This window comes from Hypanus sabinus, chromosome 4 (genome assembly GCF_030144855.1).
Source record: "Hypanus sabinus isolate sHypSab1 chromosome 4, sHypSab1.hap1, whole genome shotgun sequence".
NCBI lineage: Eukaryota > Metazoa > Chordata > Chondrichthyes > Myliobatiformes > Dasyatidae > Hypanus > Hypanus sabinus.
In genome coordinates, this window is record NC_082709.1 from 157,775,107 (window position 1) to 157,783,754 (window position 8,648).

An 8,648-nucleotide genomic window follows, 5' to 3' on the forward strand; every position below is an offset into this window, starting at 1 on the left:
GGTGTAATATATAATTGATGTAAAAAGTTATTTTGTACTAATCTTAGTTGAACATTTATTGTATTTGTCATACTGTCAAGACATAATCTTGACCAACTTGTTTCATCAATTTTAATATTCAAATCAGTTTCCCATTTTTGTCTTGACTTATGAATTCCTTGTTTAATTGCCTGTTTTTGTATCAAATTATACATACCAGAAATAATTTTTAAAATTTTTCCTTTATGAATTAAAGTTTCTATTTCATTAGGTTTCGGCAATAACATTGTTTGACCCAGTTTATCTCTTTAAATAAGCCCTTAATTGGAAATAACAGAAAAGAGTGTTATTTAATATTTTGTATTTATTCTTTAATTGGTCAAATGACATTAATATACCTCCTTCAAAACAGACTCCTATATATCTAATCCCTTTGTGAATCCAGTTATATAAAAGTTGATTATCCATTGTAAAAGGAATAAGTTTATTTTGAATTAAAGGTCTCTTTGCTAATAAAGATTTCTTTATCTCATCATCAACATTTATCTTATTCCGTTAATCAATCAAATGTTTTAGTATAGGAGATTCATTCTTTTCCCGTATCCATTTAGATTCCCATTTATATATAAAATTTTCTGGTATATTTTCTCCTATTTTGTCTAATTCTATTCTAATCCATGCCAGTTACCTTCATCAAAAAATGATGCAATAAATCTAAGTTGATTTGCTTTGTAATAATTCTTAAAAGTTGGTAATTGTAACTCTCCTAGGTCAAATTTCCATGTCAATTTTTCCAACAATATTCCTGACATCTTACCTTTCCAAAAGAACTTCCTCACACATTTATTTAACTCTTGAAAAAACTTCTGCAGTAATTGTATTGGTAGTGTTTGGAATAAATATTGTAATCTAGGGAATATATTCATTTTTACAGCATTGACTCTACCTACTAATGTTATTGGTAACATCATCCATTTGTCAAGATCCTCTTGATTTTTTTCAATAATGGCAAATAATTTAGTTTATATAAATTCTTTACATCATTATCATCTCTTATACCTAAATACTTTATACCATTTATCGGCCATCTAAATTGAGCTATTAATTGACATTGACTATAATATCCTTTAGTAAGGGGTAGAATTTCACTTTTATCCCAATTTATTTTGTAACCTGATATTTTCTCATATTCTTCCCATCTAGAAGATAATTTATGCAACGAATGCAACGGGTTAGTTAGTGTTATAAAGGATGAACAGCTCTGATGGGCAGAAGGGTGCCCATGTTCCGCCCCCCCCCCCCCCGGGAGAATCACAAACCATTACTGTTGTTATGCTGCTAATGAGAGAGATGTAAAAGAAAACATACTGGAACATCTGCTACAGATAAGAGAGAGATAAAGCAGGGGAGTAAGACTTGTTGATTCACCGTATTATGACTTCTGAGAGACTTATGGCTTCTGAGAGGGTTATTTATCTTATACCATTCTGTTCATTAAAATTCCTCAGTGGACAGCCGGAGTGGGCTTGTTTGATGGACACAGCCATTCAAAATTGATTGACAACTGAGACCCCGTGAGTAGGGATAAAAGTGAGGTCTGGGGAGACACCCCTTAGACACACCAGGAGATGCACTGATTGAGTGTTGGAACCCACGGGAAGGTGTGGGGCATCGGAGGCCGAAACAAAGAGATTGGTCAGTTTAACTCACAGTGTTATAGCAGGGCCGGTGGGGGCTTGTGTGTGTGTCCACTCATGCCAGAGTGATGAATCCACTACAGAAGAACGGTCTAGCTGAAGGACAGAGGGGTCATACCTGAATGGCCACAACCAAACGACGGATCAAGAACGTAAAGGAAGGTTTGCCTGCCGGTAGCTGTGTTCTCCCTCTCCCTCTCCCTCTCCCTCCCCCTCTCCCCCTCTCCCCCTCTCCCCCTCTCTCTCTCTCTCTCTCTCTCTCTCTCTCTCTCCCTCTCTCCCTCTCTCCCCCTCTCCCCCTCTCCCCCTCTCCCCCTCTCCCCCTCTCCCCCTCTCCCCCTCTCCCCCTCTCCCCCTCTCCCCCTCTCCCCCTCTCCCCCTCTCCCCCTCTCCCCCTCTCCCCCCCCAACAACCAACATCTACCTCAGCACGTATGAACTGAACTAACATTTATACTTATATATGACAATTCATTATCCCCTGGACATCAATAGAGCTTGTTTATTATTGCTTATTATTATTCCCACACATTTAGGTTTATTATTGCTAATGTGTATTATCTATATATTTGCATTATTGATATTAATTTGTGTATTTTACTAATAAACACTTTTGAATATAGTACCACCAGACTCCAACGGATTCTTCTACCTTTGCTGGTTAGACACCCAGTTACGGGGTATGTAACAAATTGGGGCCTCATCTTCCAGGATTTGTTTACCAAATTGGGGGGCCAGTGAATTGGGCTATAAGTCCATTATCTGATCTGGTTGCGTGGTTAACCAGATGGGAAACCAGCAGATATGGAAATAGACAAATTTATAGGAAAGCCGACTTTCATGGCGCTAGGGGGTGCCACAAAGACAGACTTGGTGGATGTTACAAAATGATTAGATCTCTCAGAAGTGAAGTCGTCAATGAAAAAGTGGGAGATACAGAGGGCCGTAGCCCAGCATTATATATTCGAGGATGTGTTCACGCCTGATGCATTGAACCTGTTCCCTGAGAAGAAACCAGTTAATGGGGCGGCTCAGTTTCAGTTGGAAAAATTACAGTTTGATTATGAGATCCAGCTAAAGGAGTTGGAGGTGAAAAGGGAACAGGAAAGAGCTGAGTTGGAGGCATGGATGGAAAATGAAAAAGCTGAAAGGTAGAAAGAACAGGAGGAAAGGGAGACCAGCAGGGAAGAGACCAGGCGGTAGGCTCAAGTGAGGGGTTCCAGATTGGTCGGGAGATCCAGTTGGTACCTCCATTTGAGGAGACGGATGTTGATAAGTTCTTCCTCCATTTTGAGAAAGCGGCTGCGAACCAGAACTGGCCTATGGAGATATGTGCAGTTCTGTTACAGAGCCTACTCAGGGGGAAGGCTCAGGAAGTGTATTCGGCATTGACCATGGAAGAATCTAAGAATTATGAGGAAGTAAAAAAGGCTGTATTGAGGAGTTACGAGTTGGTGCCAGAGGTATACCGGCAGAAGTTCCGGAATTTGAAGAAGCCCTGGAACCACACGTATTTAGAGTTTGCCCGTGAGATAGAGATGTGTTATGAGCGTTGGTGCACCTCAAAAGGGGTTGTTGGAGATTGTGATAAACTGGTGCAGTTAATGTTGATGGAGAATTTAAAAGTTGTATCCCTGAAAATATGAAGACCTACTTGGATGAGAAGGAGATGGAGACTCTGTCTGCGACTGCCAACTTAGCAGACGAGTACGCCCTAACCCACAAGGCAAAGTTTTCCTCAAATAAGAGTTACCAAAAAGACCGTAGGGACGGTAGAGAAAGTCCACCGGCTAAGGTAGAGAATAAGCCGGGAGCTAGTGGTAAAGGCAAGGAGGAGGAAAAGCAGGCTGGCAGGAAGGTTCCTAGCTTGACCTAATACAATTGTGGAAAAGCTGGTCATATTGCATCTAAGTGCTTTGCTCCGAAGAGGAGACAGGAAAAGGGAAAACAGCGATCCCTACAGGTTGCTTTAAGTCCGTCAGCAGATCGATGAAGGAGGCCAAGGTAGATAGAGTACGAGAGGGGCGTGAGAAATTTATTTCGGAAGGGACGGTGTCTGTGAAAGAATGAGAAACCCCAGTTCCAGTGCGGATCTGGAGGGATACTGGAGCTGATCAGTCATTGATTCTCGGTGAGGTGCTAGATTTTGGTCCTGAGACTAGAGAGGTAGCTTTAAGAGGCATAGGAAAAGGGACAGAAGCTGTACCTTTGCACAGGATCATTTTAAAATGTGACCTGGTATCTGGACCAGTTGAAATAGGGGTGCGGTCAGAATTACCGAGAGACGGCGTGGACGTCCCGCTTGGTAATGATTTAGCGGGTGGTGACGTGTGTACAGCAGTGAAATTAACAAGCAAGCCTGTGAGTGCTGAGGACCCGCCCATAGATTCTAGGATTTATCCCGCATGCGCGATCACTCGCAGCATGTCTAGGAAGGCGGCTGAGAAAGGAGACAGTGTAAATGAGTCCAGTGTTGATTTGGCTGAGACATATTTACTGACCCTGTACCAAGAGGGGTTAGGGGATGGTAAAGTGGAGAATAGGGAGGTGAAAGAGGGTAAAGGAGAGGAGGTAGATCCACCCTTAGCCAAGAGGGAATGTATAGAGGCACGGAGTAAAGATGAGAAACAGATGAGGCAGTTAGAAGGTCCAGGGTTGGACACGGATGATCTGTCTGGCTTGACAGAGCAGTTTGCAGTTGAAGAATTTAAATGTGTTCCGGATAATGATGTAAGGGCTGTCCTAGATGAAAAGGATGCCACTACCTTGAGGGAGTCTGCTGGTTTGGCAGACGAAGTTGACTTAACCCGCAGGGTTGAGTTTACTCCAGATGGGAGTTGCCCAGAGAGTAACTGGGAGGATGAGGGGAACTTAGAATTTGAAAAAGGGACTGGTATTGAAAGTCTGGAAGAGGTAGATGTCCCGTTTGAGTGTGTTCAGGATGTGGATGCACAGGGTGCTGAACCTAGTATTGAAACTCAGGAAAATTCTGAGGTATCAGATTTAATTGAAAAGTTATGCAGTCCTTTTGGGTCAGATGGACTTGGTTCAGTGAAGGAAGGGTTAACCTTGGTACCTGTGGAAAGTGAGAATTCTCAGTTGTTTGTGTTAGAAGGGGTGTTAAAAGTTAGTGAGGAGTTGAAAGCTGGTGATGCGAATATTATTGAAGAAGGAAAAAGTGTTGTTCCTAAATTGAATAAAGAAGATTTAAAGTTTAAATTGGTTTTAGAAGAATTGACAAAGGGGAAGGGATCGTTAACTAAACAGTGGCTTGTTAACAAGGTGCCTGTGAATCAATTACAGTTTGTTTTGGAATTTAAAGGTAAATAACTCGTTGATGTTATTCAAGGGATGATTTGGAGAGACAGAACCAAAAGTGTTGATTTGGCAAAGAGGGATCACTTGCAGATGTTAAACTGAAAACAAATAGAATGAAAGATCTTGAAGATAAAATTAATGACTTGTTTAAAATTAATGAATTGTGTGGAAGTTCAGCAAATGGGCCTAGTTTGGAAAACATTGGTGATACGATAACTCCTATGAAAGGAGTCTGTGAAGGCCTATTCCACACTGGTGAGCAAGTTAAACACGTGAGAGTTAAGTGGAAAAGGAACAAAGGTTGACCAAATGCCACATTGAATAACAGGATCTGGTTTTGAGGGAATTTGACAAAGCATGTGAAAGATAAAAACACCATGGAAGATTGACTGTTTGAATGTTAAGTTTAAAAGTAAAATAGAGATTAGTATTTGCACAAGCTTTTGTAATGTACCACAGTATAATCACACATGTATTGGTTCACACTTTGTAATAGACACCTAAGCTAAGAACACAACCCTTTATTATTTTTTTGCTGATGAAAAGAAAAAAAAGGCGGTTATTAAATTGGAGTCTGATGCTACAGGAATTTGATATTAATATACAACATATTAAAGGGAGAGACAATGTAATTGCTGACTGTTTATCTAGATGCTAAGTTGAATGTATATCTGTATTATCGTTGTAGTTAAGAACACTTACGTATTTTGTTAGATTCTGTAATTCTGTAAGATGCTGTATTAGTTCATTTTCACCTTGGTGAAAATTACCAGAAGGATGGGGGTGTTATGAAGGGTGAACAGCTCTGATGGGCAGAAGGGTGCAGAGTTGCCCATGTCCCCCCCCCCCGGGAGAATCACAAACCATTACTGTTGCTATGTTGCTAATGAGAGAGAGAGATGTAAAAGTTTATGTGCTCAAGCTTTTCAGTCCACTATAAGTCATCCCTACAATCGCCAAGATCCTTTTCCATAGTGAATACTGAAGTAAGGTATTCATTAAGTACCTCTGCTATTTCCTCTGGTTCGATACATACTTTCCCAATGTCACACTTGACAGATCCATCAGAAGTCCATGCAAATATCCCCTGAACGTTTGCCACATTTCTTCCGTATATTTCCGAGAACATCTGTTCCCAATTTATGCTTCCAAGTTCCTGCCTGATAGCCTCATATTTCCCCTTACTGCAATTAAATGCTTTTCTAACTTGTCTCTTCCTATCCATCTCCAATGCTATGGTAAATGAGATAGATTTGTGATCACTATCTCCAAAATGCTCTCCCACTGAGAGGTCTGACACCTGAACAGGTTCATTTCCCAATACCAAATCATGTACAGCTTCTCCTCTTGTAAGCTTATCTATGTATTGTGTCAAGTAACCTTTCTGAACACACCTAACAAACTCCACTCTGCCTAAACCCCTCACTCTATGGAGATGCCAATCAATATTTGCAAAATTAAAATCTCCCACCAGAACAACCCTGTTATTAGATAGATAGATAGATTGATAGATAGATAGATAGATAGATAGATAGATAGATAGATAGATAGATACTTTATTCATCCTCAAGGGGAAATTCAACATTTTCCCAGTGTCCCATACACTTATTGTAGCAAAACTAATTACATACAGTATTTAACTCAGTATAAATATGATATACATCTAAAATCACCCTCCCAAAAAGCATTAATAAATAGCTTTTAAAAAGTTCTTAAATAGTTTACTTAAGTGTTACTATTATTACCCCTTTCCAGAATCTATCTCCCTATCTGCTCCTTGATGTCCCTGTTACTATTGGGTGGTCTATCAAAATCACCCAATAGAGTTATTGACTCCTTCCTTTCCTAACTTCCACCCTCAGAGACTCTGTAGACAATCCCTCCATGACTTCTTGGATCCCATTGTCTAAAAATAGCTTTATTATGGTTAATAACTCTATCCCACTGTGCAGTAAAATGGGTGATAGTTGGAAGAGCAGGAGATACATATATAAGTAAGCCCTCAGCAGTATCATTTATATATACATTCATCTGACTGGATGGTTGTACAATTGGTTTGGGTATACTTGCCCAGCTAGAGCTAAGTTCCTCAAAACACTGAAATCCACAGCATTAGAGTTAATCAAAATGCAAACTGAAGATCTATTCTTGTAATATGTGCTTAAACTAGCAATGTAATACATAATACTTACTAAATAAAATTCCAGACATGTCCTGTTAATGAGAGGCAAAATAGATACCTATAAAATAAAAACCTATCTAACTGTATCTTAAATATATTTAGTGAAGAAGCCTCAACTGCTTCCCTGAGCAGAGAATTCTACAGATTCACCACTCTCTGGGAAAAACAGTTTCTCCTCATCTTCATCCTAAATCTTTTCCCCTGAAACTTGAAGCAATGTCCCCTATTTCTAGTCTCACCTACCAATGGAAACAACTTTCCTACTTCTATCTTATCTATCCCTTTCAAAACGTTGCATGTTTCTATAAGATCTCCTCTCATTCTTCTGAATTCCAGAGAGTATAGTCATAGACGACTGACTCTCTCCTCATAGGTTAACCCCTTCATCTCTGGAATCAACCTGGTGAACATCCTCTGCACTGCCTACAAAGCCAGTATATCCTTCCTCAAGTATGGAGACCAGAATTGCACACAGTACTCCAGGTGCAGCCTCACCAGTACCCTGTAAAGTTGCAACATAACCTCTCTGCTCTTGAATTCATTCCCTCTAGCAATGAAGGCCAACATTCCATTTGCCTTCTCAATAACCTATTGTACCTGTAAGCTAACTTTAGTGGTTCCTGAACAAGCACTTCACACTGCACAACAGCATTCTGCAATCTTTCACTATTTAAATAATAATCTGCTTTTCTATTATTCCTTCCAAAGTGGATGGTCTCACATTTACCAATGTTGTATACCATCTGCCAGACCTTGGCCCACTCTGTTAACCTACCTATATCCCTCTGCAGACTCTCCACATCCTCTGTACAATTTGCTTTTCCACTCAGTTTGGTGTCGTCAGCAAATTTTGCTACGCTACACTCAGTCCTCTCTTCCAAATCATCGGTGTAAATGGTAAACATCTGTGGGCCCAGCACCAACCCCTGTGGCACCCCACTCACCACTGACTGCCAACCAGAGAAACACCCATTTATACCAACTGTCTGCCTTCTGTTGGTTAGCCAATCCACTATCCATGCCAATACACTTCCTCTGACTCCATGCATCCGTATCTATTTATAAGTCTCTTGTGTGGCACTTTATCGAATGCCTTCTGGAACTCTATAACATCCATCTGTTCCCCTCTATCCACTGCATTCATTCTGTCCTCACAGAATTCCAGTAAGTTTGTCGAACAGGATCTGCCCTTCTGAATCCATGCTGCATCTATCTAATGGAACTACTCCTTTCTAAATGTTTCACTATTTCTTCCTTAATGACAGCTTCAAGCATTTTCCCGACTACAGATGTTAAGCTAACTGGCCTATAGTTGCCCATCTTTTGCCTACATCCTTTTTTAAAAAATGGCGTGACATTTGCTGTCTTCTAATCCACTGGGATCTGCCCAGAGTGTTTTGGTAAATGATTGCAAACGTGTCTACTATAACCTTTGCCAATTCCCTCAGCACCCTGGGATGCATTCCATCAGAA